Source organism: Pristiophorus japonicus, chromosome 21 (genome assembly GCF_044704955.1).
Source record: "Pristiophorus japonicus isolate sPriJap1 chromosome 21, sPriJap1.hap1, whole genome shotgun sequence".
Lineage (NCBI taxonomy): Eukaryota > Metazoa > Chordata > Chondrichthyes > Pristiophoridae > Pristiophorus > Pristiophorus japonicus.
This window is the reverse complement of record NC_091997.1, coordinates 82,566,802-82,580,306: the sequence shown is the minus strand read 5'-3', so window position 1 is coordinate 82,580,306 and position 13,505 is coordinate 82,566,802. Positions and strand designations below refer to the sequence as shown.

The 13,505-nt window shown below is 46.6% G+C and overlaps 1 protein-coding gene across 1 annotated transcript in view; it reads left to right on the top strand.

The window, feature by feature from the left end:
* The window catches only part of sin3aa (SIN3 transcription regulator family member Aa), a 142,763-nt gene that overhangs the window by 2,847 nt on the left and 126,411 nt on the right, over positions 1 to 13,505 (top strand). Inside the window, exon 2 of the mRNA XM_070865133.1 lies at positions 9,861 to 10,012. The gene's annotated coding sequence lies outside the window, so the exon portion shown is untranslated. The remainder of the gene's footprint in view (positions 1 to 9,860; positions 10,013 to 13,505) is intronic.

The following is a 13,505-nucleotide window of genomic DNA, read 5'->3' as shown; positions in this document are numbered from 1 at the left end:
AAGGGGGTAGTATCGCACCCTCTCCCCCCTCCTCCTCCTCCTCCCTCTCCCCCCTCCCTCCCCCCCTCCTCCCCTCCTCCCCCTTCCTCCCTCCTCCCTCCTCCCTCCCCCTCCCTCCTCCTCCTCCCCCTCTCCCTCCTTCCCCCCTCTCCCCTCCTCCCCCCTCTCTCCCCTCCTCCCCCCTCTCCCCTCCTCCCCCCTCTCCCTCCTCCCCCCTCCCCCCTCCTCCCCTCACCCCTTCCCACTCACCCCCTCCCCTTCCACTCACCCCTCCTCCCCTTCCACTCACCCTCCTCCCCTTCCACTCACCCTACCATCCCCTTCCACTCACCCCTCCTCCCCTTCCACTCACCCTCCTACAACAGAGAGCCGAGTGGGAAAGCCACTGGGTAATAACCAGCGGAGGCGGTGTTGACTGAGCCAGGCTGGCAGCCGTGGGCCCCAGAACCTGTTCACCCATAGGAACAGGAGCTCATTGAGCCCGTTCCGCCATTCAGTGAGGTCATGGCTGATCCACGACCGAACTTCATTCACCCGCCTTTGCCGGATAATACGTTTTATTTAACCAAACGCTATCAATCACCGATTTAAAATGAAGAAATGATCTAGCATCAGTTGCCGTTTGGGGGCAAGAAAGCTCCAAACTTTTTGTGTGTAGAAGTGTTAATTTCACTCCTTTTGTCGCCTTGGCCAAGTTCCAAAACAAAGTTTGCTGGGCCGGGGGGTTGTGTGTGCCCTGTGAATAACTCCTGGTGTACCGGGCATGCAACGCTGCTGCTGTGTCTCCACCGAGCTTCCGACGTGAACGCCGCCGTCAGAAAGTCGAGGCAGCCAACAATATTCAGAGAGAAAGAGAGAGTGTGTGTGTGTGTGTATATATATATATAGCAAAAAACATGGAGGGCGGGGGCTGAACAGCTGAAGCAGTCCCATTCGGCAGCTGAGCAGCCGCTCACTTGTAGGGAGGCCCGGGGGGTGGAGAGAAAGGAGATTGACTTTAAAAACAAGTGCACACGCTTGGGGCTGGAGAAGCCCTGCAAGAAGTGGCTCTTTTGCTAAATCCGTACGCCGCACGGTGTGAAAATACGTCTGACTCGACCCAGCCTTTGGCACCTCCTCCTTTTCAGCGCCCAGCCCATTTGTAAACACATTTAATCCAACAAATATTGCCCTGTTTGTGGGAGCGTGGGTCACGGTGGAACAGTTGGATTTCCTGAAGCCACTTTACATTCATGCCATTTCCCGAGTGCTGTGTGGAAGTGTGTGTAGTTGTAGAGACACGTTTACACACATTGATCGCAAAACAGAAACGTTATTTTCGAGTCCCATTATATTACCTGCCGCCAGCGAGCTATGTTGCACGCTGCAACACAGCAGTGCAAGTCGCGATAAGACAGCAGACTTCAGAGACTGATCCCACTGGTCTATTTGTGATTTGGACGGATGTGTTTTTAAACCTATCTCTGGTTATGAAAGGTGTAACGTTGAGTGCTCGCGTTGTTTACCAATGAGGACACGCTGTATTGGCATTCCTCCGAATAGGAAGTTTAAAAAACATAGCAGATTCCCGTCTCCGAGCCCCACGGACCTGTCCTTTCACCAGAAGCAGCCTGTGTGGGTGGGCAGGAGTGCTCGCATTGAACAAGGCGTCTGTACCGGAAATGTAAAAGATAGTGATCGGCATTTGTTTTTAAACGGTAGAATGACATTCTCTAAAACGAGGTAAAGAATGCGACATGTTTAAGACGAACACTTTTGCAAGTCAAGGCTGTGACTACAAAATGTTCAGCTCATCATTGATGCTGTAATCCGCCAGCGCGGATTAATGCCACTGACACGCAAAGGACACTTTCATGCCGAGGACCGGGTCTTTGGGCCGGTTTGCATAGACCAACCGAGGTGGCACTGCGTTGCCCCAGGAGCCAAAACTTCAAGTGCCTCTTTAAAGGCACCGCTGGTCTACAAAGAAAGACTTGCATTTATATAGCGCCTTTCACGATCACCGGACGTCCCAAAGCACTTTACAGCCAATGAAGTACTTTTGGAGTTCAGTCACTGTTGTAATGTGGGAAACGCAGCAGTTAATTTGGGCACAGCAAGCTCCCACAAACAGCAATGTGATAATGACCAGATAATCTGTTTTTTTTGTTATGTGGATTGAGGGATAAATATTGGCCCCAGGACACCGGGGATAACTCCCCCTGCTCTTCTTTGAAATAGTGCCATGGGATCTTTTACGTCCACCTGAGAGAGCAGACTGGGCCTCGGTTTAACGTTTCATCCGAAATGTATAATAAACAAGTGGTGCGATTAAACAAAAGATGCTTAAACTAAAGCAACAATACCAACAATAACCTTACATTTCCCACATTATAACATTGACTACACTCCAAAAGTACTTCATTGGCTGTAAAGCGCTTTGAGACGTCTGGTGGTCGTGAAAGGCGCTATATAAATCCAAGTCTTTCTTTACCAACTAAATGGTAATGTTATCAGTGTCTATTAGACACGCTATCCCCCTGCGATGTCCATTGGTCACGGAATGGAAAATAGTCATTGGTAAGTTCTGGGAGAGATCCCATGTTTGGCATTTTTTGTATTCTGTCTTGGGATTTATAGCCCTTGAGAAGGTGATGGTGAGCTGCCTTCTTGAACCATTGCAATCCGTGTGGTGAAGGTACTGATAAGGAAGGAGTTCCAGGATTTTGACCCAGTGATGATGAAGGAATGGCAATTTATTTCCAAGTCAGGGTGGTGTGCGAGTGGGAGGTGAACTTAGCATAATAGCCCTTGACCTGTGCAACTGTATTGCACAGTACAGAAACTTTTGGGTTATTGAAAGTTTCTGACCCTCGCTAAGAATTGCTAATGGCCAGATGGATGTTGATTTTAATTTTCCCAAAGATTGATTAATGTTCTTTGTGTAAAATAAAATGGGTTTTATTTCCATCCAGTTTTCCCACTGTTAGAAAGGTGCTAACCCAGAACCCCCACCCATAATATTTAGCCGCTCCCACTGGTGAAAGTTTGCAATGGTTAAAATGACTTCATTGCTGGTTATTGATGCAAAGAATGTTGAGGTTGAGATGGGCTAACTCCACACATACTGGGGATTGAATCTGGGACATCGCTGCTCAGTAGATAAGAAAAAAGGAGCTTGTATTTATATTGCACCTTTCACCATTCCTTTCACAGCCAGTGAAGTACTTTTGAAGTGTAGTCCCTGTTGCAATATAGGGAAATATAGCAGCCGATTTGCGCACAGCATGGTCCCCAAAACAGCAATGAGATAAATGACCAGATAATCTGTTTTAGTGATGCTGGTTGAGGGATAAATATTGACCAGGGCACCCCTGCTCTTCTTCGAAAAGCGCCGTTGGATCTTTTATGTCCACCTGAGAGGGCAGATGCTCACCTTCCCATCTGACAGACGGAACCTCCGACAGTGCAGCACTCTGCCTCGAATACATGCTCAAGTCTGTGGAGTGGGACTTGGACCCACGACCTTCTGACTCCGAGGCGACAGTGCTTCCCACTGGGCCACAGCTGACAGTAAGATTTAGCACCGCACTACCTCGTTCCCCATTGTAATCAGAGAAGCAATAAAACCAATGTGAAAGCTCGATAAGAGCCACATACAGGTGTGCCATTGAAACACAAGATTTCCATTTCTGCTGACGAGAAATTTTACCCAAGTCACTCTATTTCATTTCACCGAGAAAAACATTAAGTATGGAGCCTGAGTGCCTGTAGTAGGATTATTTTGTTGATGTCATCTTGTGCATGGAGAGTAATGGCAGTGCTGGCAAAAGGAACACATGTTCCATATTTTTCACCTAGTGTCAGAATCAAATGCCTTCCTTTCTGCTTCCCTCCCAGGTCAGCAGCACGGGTTAGAGTCAGGGTAAAACTTGAGGCACACTCTCACCCCTGTCGTGATGCCAGTCTAATTATTATAAGAACACAAGAATTAGGAGCAGGAGTAGGCCCTACGGCCCCTCGAGCCTGCTCTGCCATTCAATAAGATCACGGCTGATCATCGACCTCAACTCCACTTTCCCGCCCGATCTCCATTATCCCTTGATTCCCCTAGAGTCCAAAAATCTATTTATCTCAGCCTTGAATATATTCAGAGACTCAGCATCCACAGCCCTCTGGGGCAGAAAATTCCAAAGATTCATAACTATCTGAGTGAAGAAATTCCTCCTCATCTTTGTCTTTAATGGCCGACCCCTTATCCTGAGACTGTGCCCCCTGGTTCGAGACACTCCAGCCAGGGAAAACAACCTCTCAGCATCTACTCTGTCAATCCCCTTCAGAATCTTGTATGTTTCAATGAGATCACCTCTCATTCTTCTAAACATTAATGATTTAGATGAAGGAATTGAGTGTAATATCTCCAAGTTTGCAGATGACACTAAGTTGGGTGGCGGTGTGAGCTGTGAGGAGGATGCTAAAAGGCTGCAGGGTGACTTGGACAGGTTAGATGAGTGGGCAAATACATGGCAGATGCAGTATAATGTGTATAAATGTGAGGTTATCCACTTTGGGGGTAAAAACACGAAGGCAGAATATTATCTGAATGGCAGTAGATTAGGAAAAGGGGAGGTGCAACGAGACCTGGGTGTCATGGTTCATCAGTCATTGAAAGTTGGCATGCAAGTACAGCAGGCGGTGAAGAAGGCAAATGGTATGTTGGCCTTCATAGCTAGAGGATTTGAGTATAGGAGCAGGGAGGTCTTACTGCAGTTGTACAGGGCCTTGGTGAGGCCTCACCTGGAATATTGTGTTCAGTTTTGGTCTCCTAATCTGAGGAAGGACGTTGAGTGATTGCAGCAAAGGTTCACCAGACTGTTTCCCAGGATGGCGGGACTGACATATGAGGAGAGACTGGATCAACTGGGCCTTTATACACTGGAGTTTAGAAGGATGAGAGGGGATCTCATAGAAACTTACAAGATTCTGACGGGACTGGACAGGTTAGATGCGGGAAGAATATTCCCGATGATGGGAAAGTCCAGAACCAGGGGACACAGTCTTAGGATAAGGGGTAGGACATTTAGGATTGAGATGAGGAGAAACTTCTTCACTCAGAGTGTTGTCAACCTGTGGAATTCCCTACCACAGAGAGTTGTTGATGCCAGTTCATTGCATATATTCAAGAGGGAGTTAGTTATGGCCCTTATGGCTAAAGGCATCAAGGGGTATGGAGAGAAAGCAGGAAAGGGGTACTGAGGGAATGCTCAACCATGATCTTATTGAATGGTGGTGCAGGCTCGAAGGGCCGAATGGCCTACTCCTGCACCTATTTTCTATGTTTCTAACTCCAGAGCGTATCGGCCCATTCTACACAATCTCTCACCCCAGGAATCAATCTAGTGAACCTCTGTTGCACTGCCTCAAAGGCAAGTATATCCTTCCTTAGATAGGGAGACCCAAACTGTGCACAGTACCCCAGGTGTAGTCTCATCAAGGCCCTGTACAATTGTAGCAAGACTTCCTTACCCTTATACTCCAAACCCCTTGCAATAAAGGACAACGTGCCATTTGCCTTCCTTATTGCTTGCTGTACCTGCATGCTCACTTTCTGTGTTTTTTGCACAAGGTCTCCCAAATCTCTCTGAACACCAACATTTAAACATTTCTCACCATTTAAAAAATATTCTGTTTTTCTATTCTTCCTACTAAAGTGAATAATCGCACATTTCCCCACATTATATTCCATCTGCCACCTTACTGCCCACTCACTCTGTCTATACCCCTTTGCAGACGCTTTGTGTTCTCCTCACAGCTTACTGTCCCACCTAGCTTTGTATCCTCAGCAAACTTGGATACATTACGCTTGGTCCTTCATCTAGGTCATTAATATTATTAATCCTGTGCTCACATATGTTGCTGAATGCAGTCCTTAATATATCATTAGCTACTTTCTCTTTTTTTTTAACTTTTGCTCCTCTCAAACTGGCCTTAGCCTTAACCACCTGTCAGCAGACGTAGCTGTACAGCAGAAAGCTCCTATAGTTTGCTACAAATGGTACTCACTTGACAAGAGCATGCGGGTGGCCAACGCGGGAGTTACGGAAGTCGATCTATTATGAGATTGGGGCAGTATAGAGCAGATACTGTAGCACACCTGAATCCCGCTAAACCTGACCCTAGGAGTTCATTTTAGTCCTAGATATAATTTTAGTTTTATTCTCATTTGGTTTGGCGTTTCAAAGAAATGTAATCCTAGTTTTGGAAAAATAGATAAAATTGTAATTTTTTGGGGGCTTTAAGACTTTTCAAGAATTTTTCTAAAGTTGTCAGAGAACTCGAAGTCACATGAATGTTCAGAAACAGTGAAGAGAATTTTTAGTATTAGCTTGGCTCAGTCCTGCCTCTGAGTCAAGATTTGGGTTCAAGCCCCATCCAGGACTTGGCATCAGCGCAGTCATCATCATCATCATCATCATAGGCAGTCCCTTGAATGAGGATAACTTGCTTCCACACGAGTTCACAGATGTTTCAATGAAGGACCCGATGTTCCAGACCTGAACTCCAGTTGAGGGGGTGGAAGATGCCTGTGCGTGGATTTTTTTAACGTGTGGTGACCGTTGCACATCAGCCACCACACGGACTTGACAGAGCTCGGCCTTTATTGAGTGGCAAGGGTTAACCAAGACGACTGGAGACCTGCTGTGTTGCACAGACCTCGTGCGCGCACATATCGCAGTGTGGGCTGGACCGTGCTGCCCCTGGGCCCTCGGCTCTTCTGGGCCCCATACCCTCATTCGCCGCACCTCCGCCCACGATGTTCCAGGGCCCGGCGCTCCAACTCTATTTATAGCCCCGACCTGCGGTGGTGTTCTCACACAGGTCGGGGCGGCCCACGATATATTTAAGGGGAAGCTAGATAAGCATGTGAGGGAGAAAGAACTAAAAGGATATGCAGCTAGGGTTAGAAGAAGTATGGTAGGCAGAGGCTCAAGTGGAGCATAAACACCAGCATCGACCAGTTGGGCCGAATGGCCTGTTTCTGTGCTGTAAATACTATGTAATTCTCTGTAATACATCTGCATGACGCAGGCACACTGCCATGCCAGAACCTGGTCCCAGTGGAGGTGGGGACCGTTTTTCTTGTAAGGATCACAGGGTGCAGTACTGAGGGAATGTCTGAGGTTCTTTCAGGTGAGATGTTAAATTGAGGCTCCATCTAGCTGCTCAGATTGGTGTAAAAGATCTATGGACACTTCCCCCCCCCAAACAGAGTATCTACAACACTAAAACAGATTAACTGGTAATTCATCTTATTACTGTTAATGGCACCTTGCTGTGTGCAGGCTGACTTTCCCATTTGCCATATAACAATAGTGACTGCACTTTAAAAGTAATTCATTGGCTGTGATGTACTTGGGAATGTCCTAAGGATGTGAAAGGCACTATATAAATGTACATCTCCATTTTGGAACAACAATGAAGATGTTATTTGTATAACTGCTCAACCATTGGTGGCCGTGCCTTCAGTTGCCTGGGCCCCAAGCTCTGGAACTCCCTCCCTAAACCTCTCCGCCTCTCTACCTCTCTTTCCTCCTTAAAACCTACCTCTTTAAACAAGCTTTTGGTCATCTGTAATTTCTTCTTATGTGGTTCGGTGTCAAATTTATCTGTTTTGTCTTGTAACGCTGCTGTGAAGTGCCTCGGAACGTTTTACTATGTTGAAAGCGTTATATAAATACAAGTTGTTGTTGTTTCAAGTTCCAACATCAGTTCCAAAAAATATGGATTGCTGACCAGAATTATTTTAGTCTTAGAAAAAAATACTACTTTATCTCAAATTTTAGTTTTCAGAAGTGTAGTTCTTGAGTTTAATTTATTTGACAAGTTCAACGTAGTAAAATGTCCCAAGGTGCTTCATAAGAGTTTTATAAGGCCAAAAAATTGACACCGAGCCACATAAAGAGGAGACCAAAACCTTGATCAAAGAGGTAGGTTTTAAGGAACGTCTTAAAGGAGGAGAGAGGAGCAGAGGTCTAGGGACGAAGCACCAGAGCTTAGGGCCCAGGTAACACAAGGCACGGCCACCAATGATCAGATCAGCCATGATCTTATTGAATGGTGGAGCAGGCTCGAGGGGCCAGATGGCCTACTCCTGCTCCTATTTCATATGTTCTTGTAAGTTTGACAGTGGATAGCCAAGGGGCTATAGGGGGGGAGGAACTTAACACAATCACAATCACTAAGGAGGTGGTACTCAGTAAGATAATGGGACGAAAGGCAGATAAATCCCCTGGACCTGATGGCTTGCATCCTAGGGTCTTAAGAGAAGTAGCGGCAGAGATTGTGGATGCATTGGTTGTAATTTACCAAAATTCCCTGGATTCTGGGGAGGTCCCAGCAGATTGGAAAACTGCAAATGTAATGCTCCTATTTAAAAAAGGAGGCAGGCAAAAAGCAGGAAACTATAGACCAGTTAGCCTAACATCTGTGGTTGGGAAAATGTTGGAGTCCATTATTAAAGAAGCAGTAGCAGGACATTTGGAAAAGCAAAATTCGGTCAGGCAGAGTCAGCATGGATTTATGAAGGGGAAGTTATGTTTGACAAATTTGCTGGAGTTCTTTGAGGATGTAACGAACAGGGTGGATAAAGGGGAACCAGTGGATGTGGTGTATTTGGACTTCCAGAAGGCATTTGACAAGGTGCTACATAAAAGGTTACTGCACAAGATAAAAGTTCACGGGGTTGGGGGTAATATATCAGCATGGATAGAGGATTGGCTAATGAACAGAAAACAGAGAGTAGGGATAAATGGTTCATTCTCTGGTTGGCAACCAGTAACTAGTAGGGTGCTGCAGGGATCAGTGCTTAGACCCCAACTATTTACAATCTATATTAATGACGTGGAAGAAGGGACTGAGTGTTACGTAGCCAAGTTTGCTGACAATGCAAAAATGTGCGAGGAGGACACAAAAAATCTGCAAAAGGACATAAACAGGCTAAGTGAGTGGGCAAAAATTTGGCAGATGGAGTATAATGTTGGAAAGTGTGAGGTCATGCACTTTGGCAGAAAAAAATCAAAGAGCAAGTTATTATTTAAATGGAGAAAGATTGCAAATTGCCGCAGTGCAGCAGGACCTGGGGTACTTGTGCATGAAACACAAAAGGATAGTATGCAGGTACAGCAAGTGATCAGGAAGGCCAATGGTATCTTGGCCTTTATTGCAAAGGGATGGAGTATAAAAGCAGGGAAATCTTGTTACAGCTATACAAGGTATTAGTGAGGCCACACCTGGAATACTGCGTGCAGATTTGGTTTCCATATTTACGAAAGGATATATTTGTTTTGGAGGCAGTTCAGAGAAGATTCACGAGGTTGATTCCGGGGATGAGGGGGTTGACTTATGAGGAAAGGTTGAGTACGTTGGGTCTCTACTCATTGGAATTCAGAAGAATGAGAGGTGATCTTATCAAAACGTATAAGATTATGAGGGGGATTGACAAGGTGGATGCAGAGAGGATGTTTCCACTGATAGGGGAGACTAGAACTAGAGGGCATGATCTTAGGATAAGGGGCCTGCCCATTTTAAACTGCGATGAGGAGAAATTTCTTCTCTCAGAGGGTTGTAAATCTGTGGAATTCACTGCCTCAGAGAGCTGTGGAAGCTGGGACATTGAATAAATTTAAGACAAAAATCGACAGTTTCTTAAACGATAAGGGAATAAGGGGTTATGGGGAGCGGGCAGGGAAGTGGAGCTGAGTCCGTTATCAGATCAGCCATGATCTTATTGAATGGCGGAACAGGCTCGAGGGGCCTTATGGTCTACTCCTGCTCCTATTTCTTCTGTTCTTATCATCTAAAGTTGGGATCCTGCATTTCAGAGGCAGTGTCCAACACATGCTCATCCTATCTGCACATCATTGGCTTCAGGAGAGCATCTTGTTACTTTGTGGAAGATCTGTGGACCTCCCACCCGTTCAAGACCCAACCAACATTTCGAGATCACCTTCACACAGATTTTGTGACTGACCAGGTAAGATTCTGTCATGCCTCATTTTAATTTTTCTGCTCTTGGCTTTATCTTCAACTCCTCTTTCTTGTCCTGTTTCTGAAGCTGTTTTTGTTTGCGATTATTGTTGGGTTACTTTTTCTTTCTCTTCATTTCTTTTCCTTCTTCACTCCCTTGTGTCTTGGACTTCTTATTTTTTTTATATGTCACTGGGCCTTCCCACGTCCATCTCCTCAAAAATCCCATCCTTGGCCTGTCTGTTCCCTGCACTGAGCACCCAACCTCCAACCTCGCCGCCTTCTTTAAGGTTTCTGGAGATATATAGGGGGTATGGTAGCATAGTGGTTATGTTACTTGACTAGCAATTCATAGAAGCCTGGACTAATAGTCCAGAGACGTGCGTTCGAATCCCACCACAGCAGCTGGGGAATTTAAATTCAGTTAATTAAATAAATCTGGAATACAAAGCTAGTGTCAGTAATGGTGACCATGAAACTATTGGATTGATGTTAAAAACCCAACTGGTTCTTGAATGTCCTTCAGGGCAGGAAATCTGCCGCCCTTACCCGGTCTGGCCTAGATGTGACTCTAGACCCACAGCAGTGTGGTTGACTCTTAACTGCCCGAAAACTGCTACGAAAAAGTCACCACAAGACTACAGCGGCTCACCACCACCTTCTCAAGGGAAATTAGGTTTGTGCAATAAATGCCAACCTCGCCAGCTCATGCCCACATTTCTGTGAACGAATAAATAAAAAATATATATATTCTTTCTTCCCAGCTGCATTCTCACTATTTGAACCCATTCAATCTGGTTTTTGCCTTTCCCACAGCACTGAGACCACTCCAGTCAAGGTCACCAACAAGATCCTCTGTGACACTTTATCTCCTTGTCTTCCTGGGCCTCTCTGCAGTGTGCCATGTGGCTGGTCACCATTCTATTCCACTGACTCTCCTCTGTCGTCCTTGTGTGATTCCTTTCCTGCTGCAACTCCCAACCAGTCCTGCCCAGAGTTCTGCAACGATCCATCCTAGGCCCCTTCCTTTTCCTCATTACATGCTGCCTCTTGGTGATAACATTTGTAGACACTGGGTCAACTTCCATACAGGTGATGATGACACCAGCTTGACTTGTCCATCACCTCTTTAAACCCCGACATTAATAGGGGTGGATAAGCCAGAATTTCCTACAATTGAATATCGAGAAGTCCAAAGCCATTATGTTCGGTCCCCTGCCAAGAACTCCACACCCTTGCCATCAACCCCATACCCTACCTCAGTTAAACTAGACTGCATGCAGTTTCAGTCTTCTGTCTGACAAAAAGCTGAGCTTCCAGCCCCTTACCCCATATATTACCAAGTCCTCTTACTTCCATATTTGCAACGGTACTTGCTTCCACCCCTGCCTTGACCCCATTTCTATCAGAAACCTCTTGTTACTCTAGACTTGTCTTCTCAGTGCCCTCCTTCACCAGCATATATTCCAAATCGTCCAAAACTTATTGTCTACATCCTGTCTGACACTAAACCCCATTTGCTCACTACCCCTGCCCTTGCTGTTCCACGTTGGTTCACTGTTCCCACAATGGATCAAATTTAAAATCCTTGTCGTTGTCTACAAATTCCTCCATGGTTCCAACCCACACTACCTCTGCAGCATGCTCCAGCCTTGTACGTTCTCCGACATCCTCTGAATCTGACCTCCTGTGTATCTCCCTCCCTCCACTTCACCTTTGATGACAGTACATTCAGCCACCTTGGTCTTCCTATCTGGGATTCTCCCTCCCCATCCTCTAAAACATCTCTTGGATCAAGCATTTGATCACCTCTCCTAACTCTTTCACAAAAGCTCAATGCTTGTTCCTTGTCTTCTCGGTGAAGTGCTTTAGGACATTTTTCTATGTTAAAGACATTATATATAAGTTGCGGTTGTGGATGTTATTTAACTGGAGTGAGCTATCAAGGCCAGAGTCTTCTTTGCAGCCATTGCTGATGCTTCTGTTCACTGGCCAACAAGAAGTATTTTATATAGGATTTGATAGCTTTCTCTGCTGCTGTTATTTCTCCTATACAAAGATAAAGTACTCTACCTCTTCAAAGCACTCTGCCCAGCAGAGAACGGACAGAACTTGCCCATGGAACAGCTGAGTTCAAGCATTAATGAAGCAACCTCTTTATCTTGAGTCCTTTTTCCCTTCCATCACTGGAGGGCAAGCAAAGGATTCACTAACAGCAGATTTTGACAGGAACTGGTGATCTAACACTGGGGGAGAAATTCGTTCGCGCCTCTATTGTGGCGTTAACCCGGGCGGCGCGGTAAATTTTGTGTCTCCTGCCGCAACATTCACCAGCTGGGCCCGGAGTGTGGGGCAGGGCACTAAGGGAGGCGTCGCACACCTCTTTTAGGGCCGACTGAGCAACTGAAAATCCCGAGCTAAAGAGCCGGCCTCCGAGCTCACTGAGAGAGGCATCCGTTCAAAAAAAAATCTGAAAAACCCCCCACCCACCGAAACATTCCCAATACTTCCCTCACGCCACATCCACATGAACCGCGAAACTAAAAAAAAAACCACTGACCTCAGGTCGACATTCCTTCCTTCACTGCGGCTGCTACACCTGGAACCAGCAGCTTTCACAGGCGGTCCCACTGGGGCGCTACAGGTCACTATAGGTTGGGCAAGTATCAAATATCGAGCAACTGGGGCATTGCACACCGGCTCGCCTCTCCCGGGCGGTACTGCTCCGCGTCCCCGCAAACCCAGCACCGAATGTCCCGGAGGGGCGCTGGCCGCCCGCCCGGAAATGCTCTCCGCCGCCATTACCGACCCTCCGGGGCGCTAACAGGGGGCGGAAAAAGGCCGAGAATCCAGCCCATTGTCCCTTCACCTCCTGAGACTTGGATTTGAATCCAGCCCACACTGACGGGGTGAAAGTATTCTCTGTTGACTGCAGGGGCCTTCGGAGAGATGTGTTTGCATAGTCTCAGTTCCCAGTCGCCCAGCCTCCACGTGAAACTGCTCACAATTCGGCACTGAAGGAGAATATCACTCAGAGTGGAAGAGTGAGTGGTGTAGGCGGATAAAAACCACACTCGTGCAGTTCAAAAGGAAGTTGGATGTGGCCCCTACGGCTAAAGGGATCAAGGGTTTATGGAGAGAAAGCAGGAATGGGGTACTAAAGTTGCAAAAATGATCAGCCATGATCATATTGAATGGTGGTGCAGGCTCGAAGGGCCGAATGACCTACTCCTGCACCTATTTTCTATGCTGCACTTCTGAAGTTGGTGCTGGTTGATGACGAGAGGGATTGCTGTATCCGGTCATGCTATACTTGACAGAGTGCTCTGGTTCCGTTAGAATCATAGAATGGTTACAGCATGGAATGTGGCCGTTCAGCCCGTCGAGTCCGTGCCGACTCTCAGCTAGTCCCACTCCCCGCCCTTTCCCCGTAGCCCTGCAAACTGTTTTCCTCCAGATACTTATCCAACTCCCTTTTGAAAGATAAAATTGAGTCTGCC